General features: G+C 37.2%; 1 pseudogene; it reads right to left on the bottom strand.

The window, feature by feature from the left end:
- Window positions 1-25576, bottom strand: part of LOC132111492 (tetratricopeptide repeat protein 27-like) — an 87718-nt pseudogene that overhangs the window by 53111 nt on the left and 9031 nt on the right.

The following is a 25576-nucleotide window of genomic DNA, read 5'->3' as shown; positions in this document are numbered from 1 at the left end:
TACAATTCAATCAAACGAGAATGAAAAAGAGGTTGAGATGATGTTTTATTATAGCTCAAGACACGGCATGAGTCACGAGGTGACAATGAGGTGTTATTCTGTTCTCGGTCAAGCGCGAGCATGAGGGAATTTCCACTAGTGCTTTCAGCACTGCCTCTGGGGGTCTGGAGTGAAAGGAAATAGAACTGAATATAAAACATTTTCCTGGCCAGTTAAAGAAAATACAAACAACGTTCATTAAAATAAGACTTGGGAATGGGGAAATGCAGTAAATATTTGTTTCTCTTGTTCATATTTTACTTGAAAAATTTAAATTTTCACATTTTGCACATTGCCTGAGCTCACCCCCTGCAATATTTTTTTTTCAAACATTTTTCTATTTTCTATGGCTATTATAGACACTTTCTTCAAATTACTGTATTACAGACATGCATAAACAACAAATAATATTAGTTTAGAATACAAGCGCTTTAACATGGCACCTCCAAAATAGAGCAAGAAACACAGCTGTGATTGTGAAGTGGTTGATTTTGTGGTCAGAGACATTTGGAAACGGACATAAATCACACACAACTGTCCTCCGCAATAACAGACTATAAATAATTGAGGCTGTGGGTGGGCACAGGTTGCTGATTTAAAAACTCTTTGTATGCTAATTTGCTGCTGGTTAAATATGATGTTCACAACAGATGTAGACAGTGTCGCTTTGAGCCTGTGACTGTTCTTACAGGCACGTCTCTGCCGCAGGGTTTCATCTGCAGTACACAGGAACATATCGATTAAGCTGAACATATGCAGTGCTTTAGTTAAGGGTGTTGGCTAATAAGAATAACCATACCATTGTTTCCATATCTTAATGCTTTTTACAGATTCAAGGAAGTGACCCTCAGGGTAACTTTCCAAATTGTTTCTGTGTGGCTGTGGCTAAAACACTGAACTAATTAAATAACAAGAAGTGGCTTAAACATTATTGAGGATGACAATTTGGCCTGCTGGAAGAGAAGTGCCTTCACCAGCTCAATTTCAGTGAGTTATGCTCTTCTCATATCTGACCAGGTGTTCAGGGTTCTGATGGCTTTCCACTCTTCTGTAATGTGAGTTTTGAGTGAATGAGCTGAAAGGAAACAGGCAGTTTTCAATCGGTCTATCATTCTCAGCCAAGCGGTCAAAAAACTGCTACAATACTGACATGTCAAAATAACAAATCTCATTCTTTCTAACATTACAAAGCGAAATCTTCTACAGCATACAGATGTCAAACGTGTGAGGACAATTTATTTCCATTTCTTTTGAAATATCCCAAATTCGACAAACATGTTGTATGTAAATATTTTACACACGATAATACCAATATAAAATGCATTTATGTTTGTTATGTGGAATATATGTAAATATCTGTCAAATAAATCAAAAGCATTTATTAACTGTTTGTAACTTATGCTTTTACTATTTTAAAATTTTGGAGATTTTGCAAGGGTTATATAAACTTTGAGTGCTAGATTTGACCAATGCAGCAAAAATAACAAGCTCATTTATTCTATATACTCCTAGCAGAACAACAGAAGCGACAGACCATTTCATTCGTTTGTGTTTGTTAGTGCAAACGGACACATTCTAGGGACTAAACTGTCACCAAATGAGAAAGACCTGTTTACATACACCATGTCTGGCAGTCTGAAAATAAAACTGTGTACTGATTAGAGACACGTCAACTGCACTGTGGCTGTGAGAGAAAGACAGAAAAACATGCAGCTTACCATCGTGAAGGCCAGGAGCTCCTCGTCGTTTAATTTATGAACTGGATTATTCTTCTGAAAGTCTATGCTGCAAAGCAACAAACCACAATCAAACAAAAAAATCAGCACTTAAAAGCAGCACACATTTCTTTTAGTTCACAGGCCAAGGACACAAATGCTCATTCATTCATACTTCAATCCACAACCAAAATAATAAAAACAAAAAATCCTCCCATTATGATTTCTTGCATAATGACAAATTATTACTGTAAAACAATCTCATTTTTACTTTGAATATTCTCCTCTCAGTAATTTGTGGTTCATTTACTAAAAGAAATGAATGAAAACTAAGTTCAAAACAGTACAATGATAGAAAGATAGATCTTTCATAGGTTTTCTTTTCTCTACGCAAAATAGTTTTCTTTTTAATTTGGGTTTTAATCCCTGCATTTTATTGCAGTAGAAACAAAGGTGTCAGTCAAAAGGTGACAGTCAGACAGTCAAAAGGATAAAATATGAGCTTGCACATCTCAACCATCACTCAGCAGTTCAATTATTTAATCCTATTATTATAACCGTAACTCAATATTCTAAGTAACTTCAGCTACCTCCCTCTGAATGTCTCATTTGAGTCACAGTCCTTTACATCAGCCAGGTCTAGTAAATGTACGGTGGGCTATTCACATTCCAACAGAATGCCGTTAAACCGTACGTGCGGTTTTGCTTGACTGCACAAATGAGGGCCCATAATTCACCTTGAACCATCACACAGCCCAATTAAGATCCCTGGCCTTCATAATTACGCCTTGCTAATTATTCCACGCCTGCAATTTGTCTCCTAGCAGCCAGTCGGTCAGGATGATGACCTTTCTACAACAAACAGGGCGCAGAGGCTGGTACAAAGCTAATTAGAGCAGTGTAGGAGAACCCCACACCTCCTGCCAGGCTGGGATGGGGGTGGATGACCACATGATTTTTTATTCAGGATGGAGAAGACGGCTATCAATGTGCACTTGGGCACAAAATACATATTCTGCAAGACGAAGGCCTGACGCAGCACTTCAAAGTCTCTCATCAATAACAATGATTTACACATCCCCAAGATGATTAATGTGAGCTACAGCTTTAAAAGTCAGGAACTAAAATACTACAGCTACTAAAACTAATCTCAAGGACGAGGACACAAAGAGGGGACAATTTTTCCTTGCATTTTTGGGTCTATGAATTGAAGCAGATTTCAGCCAGAGGACCTGTTGAAGTCATACTCGTAAAACGGTTTGGCTTGGGCTTTGACAATCTGATTTTCAGAAGTATGTTCAATCTCACATACACAAGGTAGACTCTTAAAACGGTCTATAATAAAATGTGTCAAACCAAGAGACACACACACACACACACACACACACGTGTGGCAAAAATGGGATGCGTTTCATTTACCTTTTAAAAGTGGCAGTATATGCAATTCCTCTGAAAGATTTAAAACTTACATAAAAGTGAAACTTTGACCTTCACAGCAACATCTTTGAAAATTCATACGTGGATTCAATTAAAATAAAATGTAAAATACTACTTTAATAAAACTGAACTGAAGGAATAGTGATTTAAACATCTAAAATAAAGAGCAGCACACAGTTACTGTTTTGCAGGTATTAGTTGTCCACTTGAGTACATGGGGGTGGGGAATTTCTGCACCATTAAGGTCTGTTTCTTTAATTGTTGGTCTATGTATTGGATGGACATATTTGGCCATCAGGTCTCTCAGATTTTGCATTGTTGCAAACCACTGCCACTTCATTTTACAAATGAGAGTAAAAAAGTAAATATAATTAACAAAAAAAATTTTTTTTACTATTAAACATTACATTATAATACAGAATTAACCTTATATAAAATAAAGCAAATATTAATAAATCTATTATACATAAAAAAAATTAAAAAATTATTTAAAAGAATGTCTGAAAACTCCTCCCTTTTATCATTGTGTCACACAATTTACAATCTTTTGAAAGGAGAAATGTCTTAGTACTGAGTGCTGACGATGCTCCAGAGTGAAAGTCACCATGAGCAAAAATTGATACAAATTGCTGTCTGGTGAACTGGACAGCAACGTACAGTCAAAAATGCATCTGCAGGCAATTGCAGGCTTTTGTGTATCTGTGTATAGTCATTACTGCATTTCAATATGTATGAAATGTTCTGAAGTGAAAAAGACAATCAAGGCGCAATTACTGTGCTTCCTGACCGATCACTGATGTCACTTCAGAGTACCTAAATACTGGTGCCCATCCCGTTACCACAGCCTCCATTAAAACAGGACCTATCCATATAGATTCAAACTCTCACCAAGTGGCCAGTATAAGCGCCTGTTCCTCAGCGTTGAGGATTGGAAGTTCATGTTCAGATGGTTCTGCCAGGTTAATCTGGTTCAGGACTGTATCATCGCTCAACTGATGATCCTATAAACACACAGACAGAAACGGGCATGAGAACCAGAGCAGATCCCAAAAAGACCTAAAAAAAAAATTGTATGACAAATAAAGATCAGTTTAGATAAGTGAAAAAGGAGAGAAACCATAAACTATTTAAAAACTCAGTTATAACATGACATTTTTTACTGTATTATGAGCAGCATTTTTAACATTTTATATTATCTTATCAAACTTCACATTATTAAAGTGTCGTAAAACAAGCACTTAGCTTAATATAATCTCTTTAGAAGGGTTATTTCCTGAAATATTACCTCAAATGAGAACACGATGCTAACTCAAGCACCAAGAAATCAATCATAGTCAGTTATCATCAGTCATTGATACTTATTAGCTGGGGTGGGGCCAGGGGCGTCGGACTGGGGGGGTAAAGGGTACCGAGTACCCAGGGCCCGAGGCAGGGGGGGGCCCTTAGACGTCAGTTTTCTATACATACATATACATGCACTAACATTTGTATAGCATTTATGTACAACTAAAAAAGTTCCTGTGCAAAACTAAACTTGTAGTTAGGCGCTGGTTTGGTATAAAAAAGTCATTTTCATGCTGTGCAGGGCCCCACACCCCTCTCGAATCAATGCAAATGGTACGACCCGCAGGCCAGGTGCTTCTGCTGCGGACCCGCGGTGATTGAATCAGTTGATGAGACAGGAGCTGGAGTGAGCCGTGAAGAGTCATGTCTCTCCTTAAGAAAGGAAAATCAGGGGCTCAAAAACGAAAAGAGAAGCAGAATAAAGAGAGAAGGGCAAATGAGGGCAAGCAGTTGCTCACAAATTTTTTTGAAAAGAGAGGTGAGCTCCAAATGCATCATCAAGCATTGACATTGTTTTAACATAAATATCTACTCCCGGTAGAATAGCATACATTTATGTTTGCATTTATGAATAATATACCAATACTTTATAGTATCACACCCTTCATAGCGAGCAAACAATGTTTCTGATTATTACATGGCTTGGCTGAATTCCAATGTAGAATGCGGTCTGTTATTTCTTGATAACAGACCGCTGCGAAGTATAACAGACCGTTGCCATGAAAAACAGCGCGTTGCTATGGACGCGGAACGGACTATTTTCTTTGGCGGAAGCAATACAATCGTTTTTAAATCAATAAACTCTTCTGCTGCAGTTCTCCCCACTCTCAGAGTCAGAAGTTTACATGAAAACACTGTATATTTCCCTCCATTGTCAAAATCTAACACCCGCGAAAACACAGATCGTTAGCGCCTATTTTACCGCATTGTTATGCAAATTAGCTCGCACACGCTCTTACATTAAGTACAGGATTGTTCTCAGTATAATAATGCACATCTTAATGATTGAAAAATGACTTATTTTAAAACATAATTCAAAGACTGAATGTCTAGTTTGGCGGTTAGTTTACCCTGTGATTCTATAGTCTAGTCTGCATTTATTTTAAACAGACAAATAATCATCAATTATCTTGTACTTAGCCTACACTTTAAAAAAAAGGTATTGTGACAATAAAGGATATTTTAGCAACCATTTGAAGCCATATATTTCAGTTTCAGAGTCAGACCCTGCAGCAGCAGGCCCCTCATCATGGCTAGATGAAAGCAGTGACAGTGAGGTGGATGTGAGTGTGACAGTGAGACAAGGTGAGCTTTTTAACACTTAGTAATTAGTAATTAAGTGTTAAGAGGAAATAAGCAAAATTAGTACATTGTTATTGTACACATTTAAACTTTAAAGTGTAATTACTAATTACAGTTTAAAGTTTACAGTTTAAAGTTTAAATGTGTACAATAACAATGTACCCATTTTGTTTATTTCCTCTTGTAGCAGAGGCAGAAATAGAAGATGAGGTTGATATAAGTGATCAGAGGGAAAGTGAAGAATGTGATGAAGGTAGTCAGGAGCAGGAGGACAGAGCTGAAGAGGAAAGAGAAGAGAATGAGAGACTTAGGGATACTGGAGAGGGATTGTCAGAGGACCCAGGATTATGGCCAACAACTCTTACTGATAAGCACAGGAAAACTATTGTTCAAATGCTAGCAAAAAACTGGACTTTAAAGACCTGATCAGCAAATTTGCGCATGCAAAGACCCGTCAATGGGCATTTAGTAAAAACTGACATTATTTAGTTTGTGTTTCAGACCAAAGTTTTTCTCATTTGGTATGGTCATTTTCAGAACTGCTTTACAGTATATTTGATTTAGTCCAGGTTTGGACCTGCTAGACCTTTTGTCATCTCAGTAAGTAGTACTTTCGACAATAAAACAAAAATATATTAATCAGAGTGTGGCCTATTTTGTTTACATTTTAAGTGTTTTTATGATAAAAATGCAATACCTTACCCATTGGTATCACTATGGTATTGGGGGCCCAGCAAGATGGTTTGTACCCAGGGCCCAAAATTTGGTGCTACGCCCCTGGGTGGGGCATATGCAAATTAACATGCTCCTCTGCTTTAGCCTATTAAAAATCTAATTTGTAGACATTCAAATTCAATTCCCATTAAATTAAATCTGACAGTGTGAGGAAGATGGGAAAGAATGGGACAGATGGAAATGTGCATAACATTTATTTTTCACGACCTTCACTGCAGCTCAATGTCACATCTGCCATCAGCACAAGAATAAATGTCGCCCCCTGATGGATGGGATAAGTACTGCACCATTCTTGCCCCCACAGGGACTGTGTGGTGTATTTATTTACCAGGAGCCAAAATGATCGCTTGTCAAATGCCAAATAAGAATAGAAAATGTAGAAATGACCATTGCTCATGTAAGTCATGCATGTGATTCAAATGACATGCAAAAAGATATATACTCCTATTAACATATACTCTGGCATATGACGCTCTTGTAAGAACAGCTAAAAATTTTAACAGAACCAATACAATTAAACAAAATACAAAAAAAATAAATTCAATTAAAAATAAAATAAAACAGTTTATGATTTCTCTCAATTCACCTGCCACTGTCATAACATTAAGATAATTTTAGACCCTCCAAGTACCTTTGGTAAGAGTTCTTTAGGTGTTGCTATGAGGGAGGGTCTCTCAGAATTGGGAACAGGTGAATTGTCCTTCCGTTTGACATCTAAAATGAGTTGAGCCACAAAGTTCTCCTGAAAGCGAGTTCTCTTCCCTAAAGCACCTGAGAGAGAGACAAACAGTTATTTAATCATTCATGCATTCCATCAATTCCTTACCCATTCACACTGCCGGGCAATCCAGATTTTCTTTAATTCATTTCATATTCCAGTTACTTCAGTCACGCATTGCCGTTTATCCATCCTTCAATCACCTGCACAGAACAATAATTTTTCTTGACATTATATTTCTTACCTGCCATGTTAACATCGATTCCTGAAAGACTGCGGGCCGTCTGCAGGTGTTCTTTGGCCCTGCGATACTCATAGTAGGTCAGGCAGGTATAACTGCACTCCAGGTGGAACTGAATGGCCAGGTTCCTGTGCGAGTTGTTGGTGAAGAGCTCCTCACATTTACGCACTACAGAAAGAGTACCAGTCCATGAGTGACAACATCTACATTTCTACACATTCATCAACATATTCAGCATTAATTATATTGCCATATATCTCCAGAGGACAATGCTAAATGGTTGTATAATGCATTGCACATTTATAGATGAATAATAATTCTGATCATCACAGATACAGTATGAGGTTGCACTGCAAGGAAATAAACCTATTGGCCATATTATATCACTATCGTTAGTATATGGCTTGATACCCACAGGGACCTAAACTAAAAACAAAGGAGGAAGAAGGAAAATGAGGAAGAACGGAATAAAAAGTGGAAGGGATATGGAAATGAAGAATGAATAAAGGGAAGAAAGCAGGAAGAAAGAACCAAAAAAGGAACAACAAGAAGAGGAAGGAGGAAGAAAAATGGAAAGAGGAAGAAACTAACTGAATAAATAAAGGGTCCATTTAAATTCTCTCTAAGTCCATAGCTGCACATCCACTTTGACCAATATTGCATGTATGAACATATGAATGCTAAAGGCCCTTCATAAACCTCACTGTAACCTTCAGCGTGATCGGTGTTAGGATTTGAGTGCTTTAAAGTCCCCTCATTGCAGATTAATATATGCATATACTAACAGCTCCAGATCATTTATGGGCGAGTAACGCAGATGTATTTGCGTGTGCAGAAAATATGAATAAAAATTTCACAGAGCCCCTCAAGTATATGCAGACTAAAATAGCTGAAATTCTAATTTTGAATTCATCATACATGCATGTTCAAATGTCAGCAAATGCTATGAAAGCAAGTTTATCTGTCTGCGCAAGAGGACAAAAAAATTAAATAAAAATTAACTGTATTTGCAGTTTTATTCTAGAAAGCGAAAGAAATTACTAATTGGGTACAGACATATGAGATTATATTTTTATGTGTAGTTGGACATGTTAAACAAATACAATTGATTATGTATTTTATTTATTTATTACTAAGTAGTAGCACTTTTTTAATTATTATTAAGACATAATTATGATAATTGTGTAATTGTACTTATGTTTGTTAAGTACAATTAATTACAGAATTATTATCATCATCAAATAACAACAACAACAACAACAGTAATTGTATACTAACAACTCTCAGTATCATACTGAAACTCTGGTTAACCTGGACTCTTTAAAACGTTTAAAATGATTTAAGCTACACATTTAACTAGAACAAAGACTATCACAAAGTAGTGGCTAAATCATTCACAATTTTTTATTGATTGACAGCCTTACTGAATACCCCTTAAACGTTTGCGACAGAATATATATATATAAAAAAAAAAAAACACTACCAAATCGGTTCCCTACAGACACCTTCATGAAAGCAGTCACCTACAGCCTGCGTTAAAATCTCAGTGGACCAGTGAAATCCCAGTACAGGCGAGACATTTACTAACCACAATGATGAAAAGCCTGGACCAATTTCCACTCACCCATGTAACTTGCTGAATGTAAACGCTGATTAAAAAATAATTCGCCTTTATTATTTACCAACTCATAAAATGCGCCATTGACTTAAAAGTCAGTGATAAATAAGAAAAAACTACTCAGACAAATTTGCTCGAAACATAAACCCTATTAAAATCTCATCTCGTGGTTAAACCTGAGGGCAGCTCTTGAAGTGAAATACGACCTTTATGTTCGGAGAAATCCTTTCTCAGTTTCTGATCATTTTTACTTTTTAAAAAAAATGCAAAAGCACTCGGTGTCCTTTGAGTGCATGCGTAAGTAATGACTGCTAGGGTAAACATATCACATGGTGTCCTTTTATTCAAACTGAATTGAACTGTGTAGAACATCAGCTTTTCTTATTCACATTGCACAGTTAAAGAATGTAAAGATGTAGTCCATTCTGGTTCATTCCCGGCCCATGTCCGACAGCTTATAAGAAATACCGGCCCGAGCCAGTCTTTCTTACCCCTTCTCCTAAAACAGCTATTAAAATAGTTCAGTTTTGTATGTAATGGCAAATTGATTATATTTTGTTTTGTTATTTTATTAAGTTAATTAAGAGAAACCTTTGGAGCATTTTTTGTTCGTTAAATATATGTTTTTTTTTTTTTAAAGCAACGACCAAGCGGCCAGCGGCAGACAGTGAGCCTCTGTTTGATCAATTTAGCCTTCCAAAATCATCACGACTTGCCTAAATATAAAATCTATAGATATAAAACAGTTCAAGCATATAACAATGTTTAAACATTAAACCTAGATAAATGTGCACTATATCATACAGTTTGTGCGGAGAGTGGAAGCTAAAGCGTGCTTTGCAGGACATGGAGGGACCAGGGCGAACGCTTGCATTTTTTTTTCATTGGATAGGCCATCATTTTGCTCCTAAGAGTAATACATAATTCGTAACTGTAAAGGGTCTACTTTTGTGTACAATCACAATATCAACAAAACGTTGTGCTTTTATAAAATAAAGAAAACAAAAATGATGCTATTTCTGCCATCTCGGTCTTGAACAGAAGCACGTACAACTCAGTAAATAGCCTACATGTCTCACATACATAATAAATACACAGTGGGTACAGAAAGTATTCAGACCCCCTAAAATTTTTCACTCTGTTATATTGCAGCCATCTGCTAAAATAAAGTTAATTTTTTCCTCAATGTACACACAGAACCCCATATTGACAGAAAAACACAGAATTGTTGACATTTTTGCACATTTATTAAAAAAGAAAAACTGAAATATCACATGGTCCTAAGTAGGGCTGCACGATGTGTCGTTTAAGCATCGATATCGCGATGTACAAATCCACGATAGTCACATCGCAGGATGTGCGATGTAGGCTGTCGTAGTTGATCTGTTATTCATTAACTGTATGGGCCAGCTGCTCCCCGGCCCTTGACGAATGTGATTCGCAGATTAATTGCACAGCTTAACCATCATAGAGTGAAAGTTTTTTCATTGACAGGACTGAAAAACACATGCAAGTTTAACAGGGCAGAGAGAGAGAGCGCGCGAGAGAGACAGAGAGGGAGAGAGAAAAATAAAAATATCGCAATGTCATTTTTTCCCAATATCGTGCAGCCCTAGTCCTAAGTATTCAGCAGAGGTGGGTAGTAACGAGTTATATTTACTTCGTTACATTTACTTGAGTAATTTTTTGGGGGTAACTAATACTTTTCGGAGTATATTTAAAGATGGGTACTTTATACTCTTACTTGAGTAAATTTTTGGGGAAAAATCTGTACTTTTACTTCGTTACTGTGGGCGACGCTCCTCTCGTTACTTTATCTTAATGCAATAAATGTTATAACTGCTTCAGTTTATTCCAAACGCGCCGTCTACTTTTCTCTGGACAATGAGCGATGCCCATTCGCGAATGATTCATTCTTTTGAGTACGTTCAGCAAGTCATATCATCAGCTGCTAAATTCAGATCTGTGATCGCTTGCTGGCGCTGAGTCAGAGATAGATGTGTTTTTACAGCACTGTGCATCATAACCAATCACACATGATTCTTTTGAGTTTATTCAAGCATTGGCCAATCAGAGGCGTTCAGATGAGTCATCGCTAAAATGCCGGTGCTTCCTTCACTCGCTCGCTGACTGGAGACCTCTTTCTGGCGAATTCTCTCGTCAGAAACAACAAAGTGCAGATGTGTGTACGAATCTTTAATTAAGATATTGATTTCACAGTGTTAACAGTTTGAGTGATTTTAATGGGAGTTTCTGAGAGTGATTGAAATCTAGACTGTCAGTGAAAATGATCTTTAATGTAAATGTTATTTGCTCTCTTTCTGAACAATGAAAGATTAGTAGCAATATTTATATCACATTAACTTTCAATGTTAAATTCACATTTAATATAAAGTCAGTCATATTAAAAATATGTTATGGCATGACACCTATATCTGTTACTTAAGTAAACAGACAGGGTTTTATAATAAATTACATAAATTGGAGTAAAGGCTGATGAAATATATTCATTTATACACACACACATAACATACATTTTATCTATATATCTAAATAAAAATAGGCTCAGTATATATGACCCAAAGTAACTAGTAACTAACTACTTGAGTAGATTTTTTATCCGATACTCTTTTACTCTTACTCAAGTAACTAGTACTTTTACTTAAGTAAATATTTCTAGAAGTACTTTTACTTGAGTACAGTTTTTGGGTACTCTACCCACCTCTGGTATTCAGACCCTTTGCTCAGTATTTAGTAGAAGCAGCCTTTTGATCTAATACAGCCATGAGTATTTTTGGGAAAGATGCAACAAGTTTTTCACACCTGGATTTGGGGATCCTCTGCCAGATCCTCTCCAGTTCTGTCAGGTTGGATGGTAAAGTTGGTGGACAGCCATTTTCAGGTCTCTCCAGAGATGCTCAATTGGGTTTAAGTCAGGGCTCTGGCTGGGACATTCAAGAACAGTCACGGAGTTGTTGTGAAGTCACTCCTTCATTATTTTTTGCTGTGTGCTTAGGGTCATTGTCTTGTTGGAGGGTGAACCTTCGGCCCAGCCTGAGGTCCTGAGCACAATGGAGAAGGTTTTCGTCCAAGATATCCCTGTACTTGGCCGCATTCATCTTTCACCCTCACAAAAAAAAAACACCCTCACAGCATGATGCTGCCACCACCATGCTTCACTGTTGGGACTGTATTGAACAGGTGATGAGCAGTGCCTGGTTTTCTCAACACATACCGCTTATAATTAAGGCCAAAAAGTTCTACCTTGGTCTCATCAGACCAGAGAATCCTTCAGGTGTTTTTTTTTAGCAAACTCCATGGGGGCTTTCATGCGTCTTGCACTGAGGCTTCCGTCGGGCCACTCTGCCATAAAGCCCCAACTGGTGGAGGGCTGCAGTGATGGTTGACTTTCTACAACTTTCTCCCACCTCCCGACTGCATCTCTGGAGCTCAGCCACAGTGATCTTTGGGTTCTTTATCTCTCTCACCAAGTCTTTTCTCCCCCAATAGCTCAGTTTGGCCAGACAGCCAGCTCTAGGAAGGGTTCTGGTTGTCCCAAACGTCTTCCATTTAAGGATTATGGAGGCCACTGTGCTCTTAGGAACCTTAAGTGCAGCAGATTTTTTTTTGTAATCTTCCCAGATCTGTTCCTTGCCATAATTCTGTCTCTGAGCTCTTCAGGCAGTTCCTTTGACCTCATGATTCTCATTTGCTCTGACATGCACTGTGAGCTGTAAGGTCCTATATGGACAGGTGTGTGGCTTTCCTAATCAAGTCCAATCAGTATAATCAAACACAGCTGGACTCAAATGAAGGTGTAGAACCATCTCAAGGATGATCAGAAGAAATGGACAACACCTGAGTATGAGGGAAAAAATGAACAAAAGATTTTAGTAAATGGCTGCAATATAACAGAGTGAAAATTTAAGGGGTATATATTGTGGTGGGAGGAGCAAACGACAGACACCGTGTGCATGGCGTAAGGCCTTGGAGAGGCTTTTATTAAGAGAAAAAATAAAGGAAAACAGGGAAATAAGTGGCCAAAGGGGGAGAGGGTCCAAACCAAACAGCGGCGATTTAGGACGGAGTGCCAATGATAATCAGGGAGGAGGCAGCTGACTCGTCACATATACATATATATATATATACACACATATACATATATATACATACATATACATATATATATACACACATATATATACATATATATATATATACATACACACACACACACATTATATTTTATATATATATATAGAAAGCTTTAAACTACTTTTAAAAACTCTTTCATTATAATCATAATCAGTAAAGATGCACTTCTCTCTAAAGGCGCTTTTAATGAAGAGGTGGCGAGTCAGGATCGGCAACTTTATTCTTGCGACACCGATTTAGAAAATTTTTATTAGTGAATAATTCAAATATCTCCTTATTTCCCCCTGACACGTTTATGGTAATTACTTTTGCCGATGCTTTGCAGCAAGCTTAAGCCTATTGCGTGCATTTGAACGCAGAACTATTCAGTTGCGCTGACGGCATGCACCATACATGTTGCTGCTGGCGGGACAATAAGCACCGTCAAACTGTTATTGACAGTCGTGGTAGCATGGCCTTGTGTTGTTTCCACCAGCGCAGGAATTTTTTTCATCACTAATTGATGGATGTCTAAAATATAAAATATAAAAAACTGAGGCCCGTCCCACGTCTGAACTATGATGTGAAATTTCTTCAGCCCGAGGGGTGTAAAAAAAGACGGGGCCCATCAGGCCTGGGCTGAAATGCAGGGCTTTAATATAAAGTTGCATAAGAGTACGCATTGCAAAAGAGACAACAATGTACCACAGCTAGTACAACTAAGCTGCAATAATGTGCTACTAGTGTTGCACGGTGCACCGATACTTTAAAAGTATCGCGATTCTCGGAAATTAAAAACGTCACGATTCCTAAATTTATTAGTATCGATACTTCAAAGAATGACTGCGTTCCAGATTTGTAAGAGACGTATTTCATGTTGGTGTGTGCAACGCACGCTTCCAGTGCCTCCCTATGGACGTCCGTGTTTCTTTCCTCAGGCAAGCAGCAAAAAAGCACTACAGCGAGATGGCTGCATTAGTGGCTTTACTAAACTGATTTGGCTTTACTAAAATGTGTGCATGATCGCATTACATAGTTTAAATAAGTTGTTCAGATGAACAAAGCACAAGGTTTTCTTGCATACTTAACATTTTAATTGTTTGGTCAGACAGTTCATATATAATATTCACATTAATCGGGGATTAAACGTGGAGTTATGTTCTGTGCTAAATATGAAAACGAGCGTATCTGCACAGCACCTATAACTGCGCTTTATATCTGCTGATTGCTGATCGAGATTTACATGCTTGGCTCACTGACAGTGTATACTCATTCATTTAGTTCATAATGAGATGTATCAGTTCATTCAACTCGTCCATGAATGAGAAGATCTCTCGATCTGGGTTCACTCAATTCAACAATTCACATGCTTCGTCACATCTTGAGTAACTCTTTGACAGGATGAAACAGTTCACAGAGCTGTTCACGGGCTGCGCATGCGCTGATAATGGCGCCGAGCTCGCGCGCTGCTGTGGAGGGAGGAACTTCAGTGAATGAGAAATATGAATCAGTGGATTACCTGAACGAGAACGATTCGTTCACGGACGAACAATCACTAGTGCAATTTCATATAGCCTATATTAAATATTTGGAATATATATTTTAATATTTTATTAGTTTCTTTGATAAGGTTACAATACGAAGGTCTACGTAGAAACGTATCTTCCGTGATGTCCCCGATGCGCGGTTCGGGGTGGGTAAAGAAATGTTACTATATTTCCGGGCTGGGGCGGGCCAAATAATTTCATAATGAGTGAATGCCATTGCTTAAATTGATATTGTTTATCTTTTGACATTTAATCTTCTGAGTTCAGAAACATTGTTTAATATAAATCGCTGTTCATATTTTTATTCCAAGTTCAGAATCAAGATAAATTTATTACTCTTATGTTTCGTATGATAACTGAGATAATGCTGCTAAATTTATTCTTTTACCTTGAATGTCATTGCTCTAATTTATTTTATATTTTGTTCAAATGTTTAATATATCTGCTGTTCATATGTTCATTTATGAGTGTGTTATATGATTAGAATGTTGTCTCGGTTTTAAAATAAAGCACAGCAATGATATTTGAGAGTGTATTTTCCCTTATCAGGAAAAGTATCAAAATCGCAATTCTTGACTAGGTATCGGTATCGAAACAATAATTTTGGTATTTTGACAACACTACGTGATACTGCTTAAAAGGGGTCATGAATACACATCACTTTATTTCACAGGTGGCAACATACACTCACCTGCATTCAAGCACTAAAATTTTAAATCATTTATTTCTAGGTTGACCCTGCTTGAGGTCCCTGGTAGCAAGAGGTCCCAGGCTCTGATCCCATTGGACCAGTCCACAAGCCACCCATGCTGCTCAGACTTGGAAAGCAATTGCAAACTAGATATTTCAGAAATTGCTTTCCACACTCAGCTCAGCCAGCTAGATTAAGGACAACGCAAACTTGTATAGCTGTTTGAGTAATGAATTTAACAGTCCAGAGGATTTAAGAGGTAGCTGTGTTGATTGTTTAGATGTAGCCATTCCTGCAGCAAATTGATGCCCGGAGGCTAAAAGAATGTTTGTGTGTGTGTGTAGGTATGGTTATACATGTGTGTATGCATGAAGGGCAAAACGGCCATGTAAAGATGGGTTTCCTTATCAAACAAAGCAGTTAAAAGTAACTAAAACCTTTTTTTTTGTCTGGTATAACTCTGAAGCAGAGTTTCCCACTCATACAAGCTCTATGCTGATTTAATTATTTCCTAAAACATGCCAAAAATATGAATTTGAAGTCAACTAAGCAAATTTTGTTGAATATTAAAAGGTACCCAAAAAGGAACAATTCTGTCATTTACTCGCCATTAAGTTTCAAAACCCATAATCTTTGAAACATATTTTAATGAAACCTATGCAGCTTCTGTCCCTCTATCAGAAGTCCAGGTAAGCAAGATCCAAAAAAAAAAAAAAAAAGTCTTAAAATGAATCCAAGTCTTGTGAAGAGATACAAATCACTTTATCTGATGAAAAGATTTAATTTATGCTTTTATTCACAGATAAACATAAACAGAATGCATCACATATGGTAAACATGCCAGAAGGAACCTCATTGCCGCTTGTGCATAACACACGCATGTTTGACCTTATGTGTTTACTATATTTGATGCTTTCATGTGTGTATGTGCATCATTGTTTAGACGTAAATAAAAGCCTAGATTAAATCTGTTCATCATATAAAGTTATCAAATCTCTTTACAAGACTTAAACGCACAGTATGGAATTTTTGGCCACCAGGGGTCATCAATCAAAATAATAACATAAGACGTACTTTGATGACGTCGGGAAAGAGCGTAGGCTCATGGGAGTTGTTGTTCATTGGAACACGCGCTCTGTCGCTCCCCACATTCCTCACTCATTTTAACTGAGGCCAGCGACACACTGGATGCGTGGCGCAAGCGTCTCAGCTGCGTGGCGTGTCAGTTTTTAATTCGGCTCCCATGTTAATAGGTTAGAGCTTGCAGACTGCCTGTGTGAGCCGCGCGTCTCAGGCGCGGCTCAAGGCGCGCGGAAAACGCGTGCTTGCTAGAAATAGAACCGACGCCTATTTTTCACGCGACACGCACGCGTGTTGGAAAATATGTTTATATGTAATTTTGAACACAAATACATATTAATTCATGACATTTTGATGTTTGAAGTCTATAGGTTGACATAAATTCAGATATAAATGTAATTTAAAAAATAAATAAATAATTATCGATTTTCAAATATTGCACCTGTCAAACATCGTCTATTTTGCCGTCAATACTGTTGACGGTGTCCTTTATCAGTAGGCTTTATATTTATGTTCAACATGAAGTATAGATATTGTTGTCATGAAGACAAGAGCCTGGTCTGTCAGCGGTCTCCCTTCACCTACAGCAGCAGCAGCCTAGTATTTTGACAATCACGTCTTTTCGAACGGAGAGATATATGAATTATCAGACCCCTATCAAATCAATATTCCATCTAGCTAGTAGTAATATATGTATAAAACACAATATATGTTAAAAAAGCTACTTTATCCAGCTAGATATAGAACACATCTAGATTTACATTATACTCTACATGAGAGCTAGTCCGTCTGCGTTTTACACAAAACATCATCGTTTCACAAAATATACGGATAGATACAGTTAGCTGAATGGATGCATACCTGTTTATTAGAATGCAAACATCTCTCTGTAGTTTCAGCTTGTCACGAAGCTCTCTCTATCTTGGAAATGCAACTCCAATATTTACCCGTGTCTCGTTTCTTCTTCGTCCCAAAACCTTCTCAGGTCATTTATTTCACCCGTACGTTTGCGCTTCACAGAACGTGCAGGCAAAGCATAATCATGATCCATAACTAAGTTATTGATTGAAGTATAAATATGAATATAAACAAAATAAATATAAAATATAATAGTCTCGATCAAGACTAGCTACTACTTTTTCTTCTTTGTCTCGTCTTTGCTTCTGTTCACCTTTGTATTCGGCGGTTCGGCAGGAAGTTAGATAAACTAGAGGGGTCAAAGTTTATATGACGCCATAGACGGTCGACAAAACGGAAATAAAGAAACGTGCCGTGTCTTCTAATTAAACTATAATTTTCTCTGGATTTGAAAGTTCGTGGAAACTTTCGGGATAATGTAAGTACACAACTAAAAAATATATATAACATGGATATAGTGATATCTGCTATTTTTAAAGCAGAAAAATTACATATTGCGCCTTTAATTGGATTTAACTGGATTTTTCAAAGCCAAGCAAGGCACACTTTACAGATCACGTTCATGCAGTTCGAGAGGAATTCATCTCGTTTATAAGACTGCTGTTATTTGTGAAGGGAGTATTAGATATTGTTTGTTCCTGCTGGTCGATACGGTCTGCTTCACAGTGTTAGTAATCCATGAACAACTAGCAGTTAATCAATGCTAATTTTACATCTCTGTAGATGTAGAGGCATTCAGATTTAGAGAGTTGCGCTTTCAAAACACAAAAATATGTTTGTCCCTGAATTTTAGATGATGGGTTTCACAAAGGCAGTAGTTCTTTTTTTACTTTTTCCAAGCACTCTTCGAGACTAGAAAATAAGACACCTTTTATGAAAGCTAATCAATACTTTTGTCAAATTTTGCAACCTAATAAAAAAAAAAAAAAATTATAAAAGTTTTCCCAAAGTAAGCGTTTTGCCGTTTTCCTTCAACTTTGTCAATACTTCTGCTAAATAGAGAAAAACGCTGTATAAAAAAAGATGGTATGTGTACTTTGTGTTTTGTTTATAATGAAAGGCAAATTAAATTTAAATTAGAATGCAAAAATCCATAACAGAAAAAAATGGCTTTAAAAAAAAAAACACATTGAACACGAAAAAAAGCTGAATAAGGGAGGCAAATCAATACTAGTCAGTTGTCAATTTTTGATAGCCATTTCAGGAACAGTTTGTTTGTAATAGTCACTTTTCATATAAAATATTGCATTCAGCTACTGAACTTTAGCGAATATATACATGCAGAAACATCTTTGTATGCAAACAGAACAGATAGGTTCCAGGTATAAGCTATACTTGAAAATGCAGAAAATATGGAAACCTTAAAAATTGTTAGTCCTACACTACTTGTGTATGGTATAAAGTCCATGTCCAGATATACAACTTCATGTTATTTCTATTTAAATCAGCTGAATCCCTGGCGATCCCCTAAATTCTCTGTGAAGGACAGTCAATGCTTTTGGCATTCAATAGTGGAAAGAAAAAAACACCTCAGCAAGGTGTTATTCCAGCTTTGAAAGCTTCACAAATATAACATCATTCTGCTAATTCAGCCCAGCGTGCCATGATAGAGAGAGAGGCATGATGTCAGGGTCTTTTGAAGCAGATCCACTCACTAATACAAGACAGAATTATTGCCTGTATCCTCTTGTAAATATCGCATCTTAACATCTCTGCTGATTAGCTGATGCATGTCTGATTAAAAGGCAGCACAGGAAACTCATTCCGAAAGGCACAGGAACCCAATTAAGATGCTGCTTTGCTGCAGAGCTCATCATTTGGTCTGTGATTCCCTGGTGAACCCACATTAACATCCAAAACTCTTCAGAGGAATGGGTCAATATCCTGCCGCTAAAGAAATGCAATCTTTGACTGGCTTTTTTCACCCCCAGACACCAATTCAAGGGCATCTACAATGAATGCTTCATGCTTTGGTTCAAACAAAGTATTAAAAGGAAAGTTCTGCCTCCTGTTTGATGCTCAGACATTTTAATTTCATCAAGATGGGTTGAAGGAGGCCTTTCTGACACAAGGGTGTCATGTCTTGTTATGTCAGAGGTGACTTAATCCTGATGAGTGTGAAATCCTGTTCCTAAAAATCCAAATCGTTCCGAAACGAGCAACAAATGAACAGAAGTAATGAATTAGCCCAAAGAGGAAATGCACACTTTACAGGATTTTTAATGGCACAATTAAATATCCCAAAATTGGCACAATAAAGCAGGTTTCTTCTATGTGTACTCTGTTTTAGGTTTAAGTTCATAAGGTCAAGCTTATCTCTTCTTAACCACTTCAGCTGTTATTTTGATTTTTTGAGAATTAGGTATATGCAATATTGGACCCACCGGTGGGTCCCCAGAGTTGATGTGGTTAATCCTGCTGGAAATGGTTATCTTGAGAACCGTTGGGAGGGTCCCATAATGTACATTCACTTTTTCACAAATTTCACATCTTACTATTATTGTGAGGAGGTTTGATCTGCACCGCAGAAAGCCAAATCTGATCCAACACACTCAGATCACAAGCAGTGTGAAACCTCAAAGCTACTACACCTCTGGCATGTCACTGCATCTCCATTTCACACACAAACATTAAGTGCTGACATCATCAGCTCAAACTAACTGTCACCATAGAGAGATAAACACACACACAGCCTGAATCTCCATGTCACCCCAGAGTTGACATCAGCTTCCTTAAAAATGACCCACTTAATAAGAGCTGACAGCTGTGTCATCTCTCCGCTAAAGAGCAGCTCAAGTCGCTGGCATGTGCCTTCAAGCAGCCGAAGTCACGTCAGGACCTGAGCGGTGAAAAAAATCTGAAGCAGCGCTGGGGTCTGAAATCCTGTTAAACATTTCTAATTCCAATTTCAACCCAATGATTTTTTCCCCAGAAAAAAAAAAAGCCCGCACCACTGTTTAAAATGATATTCCAAAAGATTCAAGGTCCAAAAAAAGAGATACAAAAATATAATGTCAGTGTTTTTAATTTATTTCAAGACTGTACTGAAATCCCTCATTTTTATTCCTATAAATGCTTAATCATGCATTTAAAACAAAAATCAGTAAGACCTGAATCAAACCAAATGAGATGAAATCGCAACATAATATTGTGTTTCACAGCAACAGCAAATTCTCTGATTGGAGGATCTCACTTCAGGATTATTAGCAATGTAGGACTTCCCTGGGAATTTGGAAATTAAACAAATTTTGATTATTTAATAGAATAGAAGCATGATCTTTGTAGTTCGTGACTGGTATATCTTGAAAGAGTTACATTAGCTCTAAAAATCAATTCCTCTTTGAAGAAAAGGGAATTATTTGAAGGAGTTTTTACTTCCAGAACTCTGTTTGGTACTGCTGTGCTCTCAGGTAAAGAACTACACAAAAGTGTGTGCGTTTTTTCTTGCCTTTCTCGATGCAGCTGAGCATGAGGCTGAAGAGCTGTGGGGATCTCTCCTCTAGTATCTGCTGATGCAGATAGACATATCGCAGTGTCCACCAGGGCAGCAGCTATTTACAAACACGCAAACAGAGAGACAAGAACACAAGTTACATTTACGCTATAGTTCAGAGGCTTGTGGTTGGTAATATTCAGGCTTTAGAAAGATGTCTTTTAAGTGAAGGACTGCATTTATTTGATCGATTTAAAATAAAATGTAAAAAAATGTTAAGATATTTTCAAATGTAAATGTACTCCAGTGAATTTTCAGCAGCCATTACTCTTCAATGTCACATGATCCTTCAGAAATCCTTCTAATATGATGATTTGCAACAGTTTTGCTGCTTGATATTTGTGGAAACCATTTTTTTCTTTTTATATTAATTAATGTGTCCTTGCTGAATAAAAGTACATTTATTCAACAACAACAAATCCTTACTAACCCGGACCTTGAACATTAGTCTACATGTACAGTATGTACAGTACACATTCACTTTGAGCAAGGTACTCCTTATAAATGGACATTAAAGTTTGTTGAAGAAATAAACTAATTTCCTAACACAACAAACAGTTAGTTCATCTGTTCTAGATAAGCAACACTAATTTGGTATGACTGGAGAGTAAATGTGGTCCACTTTCCCTCAAAGTTACAAAGTCAAGGATGAATGGAACCACTTTGTAAAGTGTGTGTAATCTGCAAGGTGTCTAAAAAGAAAGTCTGTGCAAACAAACTTATAGAGCTGTGATGTTGAGAGAGAAGCATTTAGGATATTATTTTCCACACACAAAAAAAAAAAAACGTAAATCTATATGCTGGCGTTCTGTATCTGCCCTGTAAATGACTAGAGTCAGAGTTTGTGTGTTTGTTCTTGCAATAATGAAATAACGTTCTGGAACATGAGGGAATGGGGGGCATGTGACATGCTGCGCCTCTCTTTCGGTCAAGTTATCGCAGCAGAAATATATTTTTTTTTTACAAGGAGAAGAAATAATAAATCTATAAATGCACTAGTAATGCCTGTTTGACTGTACAGCATGTGTAATGGCTTCATCAGTTATAACACTGTAAGAGAGTGCAGGCCCTGCTGGGAAAAGAAGCAGTTTAATTTTATAAACCAAAATACCAGAAAAAGATTAAGGCTATACTGTACTGCTTTGAGAGAGAAAACAGTGAGACTCAAGACTTTATCTTGCGTTTGAATGCATGAGAGCCACATACATCTCTCTCACACACACTTAGTGAACTGCATATGTTTGTGTACACAGAAATTCAGATTCTGACTGACAACATGAAACAGGGACCCTTCTGGAAGAACTGTAGCTTCAGATCTGCTGATCAGTGGCTGATCAAACCAGGAGGGGGCAGGGGTTCGAGCCTGATGCTAAAGTGCCCTTTCAGTCTGATCTGAGTAAAGCAATTTACTCTGGACTGCCATTTCTACCAAGGGAAAGTAGAATGCATAACTCCTGCAACTTTACAATTAGCATAATTAAGGTCCATACTGTGCATGGGTGACATTTTTTAATAGTAGTCAGTTCTTATACAAAACAATTGTAGGGCTTATGAAGAACGTGAATTACAAAATGTTTGGAGGATTTATGATGTTTTATGTTATATATATATTTTTTTATATCTAGGAAGTTTATTTGGAAACTGTCAATGTTTTCAGTTCCACCTGTAAAAATACATACTCCCCTTGTGTTTACATGAGCCAGGCAGTGTTTTGTTTTTTTATTTATGTGAATTTAGGAATTTGTGAACAACAATACAAACAAACATTCAGCCTGCTGTTGCAGGTTTATGTAACACATTCATAAATATGGCTCAATATGGAATCAAGTAACACCAACATCAGCAGACATATTCATCTTAATGATCCGCTGTGGTGTTATTGGAAGAGGGCCAAGAGGCCTTAACACACACACATGCAGAGAGCCAAAAAAGAAACCAGGGTCATAATTTAACTCTTACAGTAGTTTTGACAGCCTCATAATTCTTCATCGACTCTCTCAGCAGTGCACACAGGAGCGTAATGACCTCAAACATATGAGTATTAAATTATAAAGTGATAGCTCCTAAATTACCAACACACACTGTGAAGTACTGAGTTACTCTTTAAGTAAACTTAAACCACAGAGATGTCCTTTATTTGAGCATCGGTTTCCCACCAAAAAAAAAAAAATGATTTTTTGTTTTGATATTAATTCAATATACAGGTGCTTCTCAATAAATTAAGATGTTGTGGAAAAGTTCATTTCAGTATTTCAACGCAAATTGTGAAATTGCGTATTGTGTATTAAATAAATTCAGTGCACACAGACTGAAGTAGTTTAAGTCTTAGGTTATTTTATTTGTTATGATTTTGGCTCACATTTAACAAAAACCCACCAATTCACTCTCTCAACAAATTAGAATATGGTGACATGCCAATCAGCTAATCAACTCAAAACACCTGCAAAGGTTTCCTGAGCCTTCAAAATGGTCTCTCAGTTTGGTTCACTAGGCTACACAATCATGGGGAAGACTGCTGATCTGACAGTTGTCCAGAAGACAATCACTGACACCTTTCACAAAAAGGGTAAGCCACAAACATTCATTGCCAAAGAAGCTGGCTGTTCACAGAGTGCTGTATCCAAGCATGTTAACAGAAAGTTGAGTGGAAGGAAAAAGTGTGGAAGAAAAAGGTGCACAACCAACCGAGAGAACCGCAGCTTTATGAGGATTGTCAAGCAAAATCGATTCAAGAACTTGAGTGAACTTCACAAGGAATGGACTGAGGCTGGGGTCAAGGCATCAAGAGCCACCACAAACAGACATGTCAAGGAATTTGCTTAACCACAGACAACGTCAGAGGCGTCTTACCTGGGCTAAGGAGAAGAACCACCAGTGGTCCAAAGTCTTCTTTTCAGATGAGAGCAAATTTTGTATTTCATTTGGAAACCAAGGTCCTAGAGCCTGGAGGAAGAGGGAAGAAGCCCATAGCTTAAGTTGCTTGAAGTCCAGTGTTAAGTTTCCAAAGTCTGTGATGATTTGGGGTGCAATGTCATCTGCTGGTGTTGGTCCATTGTGTTTTTTGAAAACCAATGTCACTGCACCCATTTACCAAGAAATTTTGGAGCACTTCATGCTTCCTACCCCTGACCAGATTTTTGAAGATGCGGATTTCATTTTCCAGCAGGATTTGGCACCTGCCCAAACTGTCAAATGCACCAAAAGTTGGTTAAATGACCATGGTGTTGGTGTGCTAGACTGCAAGCCAGCAAACTCAACAGACTTGGACCCCATAGAGAATCTATGGGGTATTGTCAAGAGGGAAATGAGAAACACAATGAGTAGAATTACTGAAATGAACTTTTTCATAAAGCAATGAAAAATAAATTTTAATTTATTGAGATGAACCTGTATATAATTATCTACAGATTACGTCAAGTTATACTCTCCAACTGTTTCACTGTATTGGTGTGTCATCTTGTGTTCCAAACCAAGCTGAATTCGACTGCATTCCTGCAGTGGTGCAAAAAGAGATTGTGCATCTCACCTGAAGGGTCTCCAGTTTGGCACCACAGTTGATGACTATGACTCTGGTCAGCAACAGCATGAGAGGGTTGGACACTAGACTGTAGACAGACTCTCCATCCAGCTGAAGACTGGATAACACAGCCATGTTCAGGGCTGCAGGTTTGTGTTTGTGTGTGTGTGAGATAAATTGGAAAAGGCAAAGAGACAGAAAGAGAAGGGGGGGGGGGGGGGGTAAAACAAGATTAGAGAAAATAAAAAACTTCTTACAGTATTAGGGACATCTAATATTAGTTCATCATGGTTTTACAATAATAAATGAAAAGTGCAACAACCGTTGTATTTCCATAAATTGTTATAAATTATTAATCAAACCAAAAAATCTCATTCTATTCTATTCTCAACATATTCCCCTTTTAGAAAAATTGCTAGTTTGTAGTTTTTAATAAACACTTTTACTAAAAATATAAGTTTCAAGCTTATATAAAACTACAAGATGAGTCTCAAACTAGGCAGTTTCCATTAAGTGATTTACTACACACTGCGATTTATTTTGCAAACTTTGTTTTTACACTAAATTTGTATAAGATTACATTAATATATTTTAGTTTAGCATTGTAAAAAACACAACTGTTTAGTATTTTAGTATCATATTACTATTAAACCAACTCATAAAAATCAATAGAATGAACTGAAAAAAATGCCTTACTTTAAAGGCACAATATGTAATTTTTCTGCTTTAAAAATAGCAGATATGACTATATCTATGTTATATATATTTTTTAGCTGTGTACTTACATTATCCCGACAGTTTCCACGAACTTTAAAATCCGGAGAAAATTATAGTTTAATTAGAAGACACGGCACGTTTCTTTATTTCCGTTTTGTCGCCCGTCTATGGCGTCAGATAAACTTTGACCCCTCTAGTTTATCTAACTTCCTGCGGAACCGCCAAATACAAAGGTGAACAGAAGCAAAGACGAGACGAAGAAGAAAAAGTAGTAGCTAGTCTTGATCGAGACTATTATATTTTATATTTATATTGTTTATATTCGTATTT

The sequence above is a fragment of the Carassius carassius genome, chromosome 31 (assembly GCF_963082965.1).
Source record: "Carassius carassius chromosome 31, fCarCar2.1, whole genome shotgun sequence".
NCBI classification, from domain to species: domain Eukaryota; kingdom Metazoa; phylum Chordata; class Actinopteri; order Cypriniformes; family Cyprinidae; genus Carassius; species Carassius carassius.
The sequence above is the reverse complement of the archived record's forward strand: the minus strand, read 5'-3'. Positions and strand labels throughout refer to the sequence as shown.